General features: G+C 41.1%; 1 protein-coding gene across 1 annotated transcript in view; it reads right to left on the bottom strand.

Moving 5' to 3' along the window:
- Positions 1–275: 275 nt before the first annotated feature.
- Positions 276–1,062, bottom strand: part of ZNF704 (zinc finger protein 704) — a 111,416-nt gene continuing 110,629 nt past the window's right edge. The window contains exon 12 of the transcript XR_009957678.1: positions 276–981. The gene's annotated coding sequence lies outside the window, so the exon portion shown is untranslated. The remainder of the gene's footprint in view (positions 982–1,062) is intronic.

Raw genomic sequence — 1,062 nt, 5'->3', positions numbered from 1 at the left:
ATTATATCATAGTGATTCTGTAACATCAGACTTGTAAAACAGGTCACAAAGGTATCGTTATAAAAGCAAAGAGGATAGCAACATTTTAAGTACAAAATGCATAGAATCTTTCAACAAAAAGATGTACTTTTTTGTACAACCAAGAGTATTTGAAACCAAAATTTGAATTCAGCAAATTATTTTCGCTCAAAGAAAACAGCAGAGGTTAAAGGAAGTTCTTGGTACAAGCAGAGAAGGAATCATTCTGTCTCAAAACTTTCTAAAGGTATCTGACCATCTAAAATATTTCTAAACCAAATGTACATAGTCACTTCTTAAAAGCTTTTTAGAACAACTTCAATGAGAAAAAGCCTGTGGGGAAGTGGAGAAGAGGGAGTGGAGCTCTCTGACCGTGGACTAAACTGAAATCCTTTTTCTTTTAATGTTTTTGCTCTGCACAAAAATGAGAAAACGTTATTTGCGTAATGGCAACTGTAATCGTCTGTGTGTCTGTCTTTGGGAACATAAATTACAGCAGAGGTTATTATCTCTTAAAGTGGCATTTAATTAGCAGGATTTAATCTGAAATACCACTAAAATAATTACTTGCTAATTATACAACTTCAAATCCTTTCCTTTTTATATCTAGAGGAACTGACTGAAGAAACTTTACTTCCCTAGTCGCAGGTCTCTAGGCTACAAGTTAGAGAGCTTTGGGTGCCCGCCTGGCAGCAGCGGGACTTCAAAGACGGACTCCTCCAGCAGAGGCGACCAAAGACGGCTGCTCGCTCCAGCGGCGTCGGAGACCTGCCGCCTTCGCTGCCTGGGAAAGACGGAGCCGTTCGGACAAGCAGCCTGAGTGCTAGTCAGAAGATGGTGCTGGGCAGCAGCCCGGGGTCTCTTTACCGGTCTGAGCCCGCATTTGAGACCAGGTTAGTTTAGAGACATCCTTTCCTACAGCTGGAAGACTCTGCGCGCGTGTGTGCAGTGAGGAGGTATTGCCTGGGGAGAGAAAAGTATGAACGGAAGAGTGATTAAGCCACTCCTTAAATTTAATAATTTATTTTATACTATTTATATTGG

Source organism: Rhea pennata, chromosome 2 (genome assembly GCF_028389875.1).
Source record: "Rhea pennata isolate bPtePen1 chromosome 2, bPtePen1.pri, whole genome shotgun sequence".
Taxonomy (NCBI): Eukaryota; Metazoa; Chordata; class Aves; order Rheiformes; family Rheidae; genus Rhea; species Rhea pennata.
This window is presented reverse-complemented; position numbering and strand designations above follow the sequence as displayed.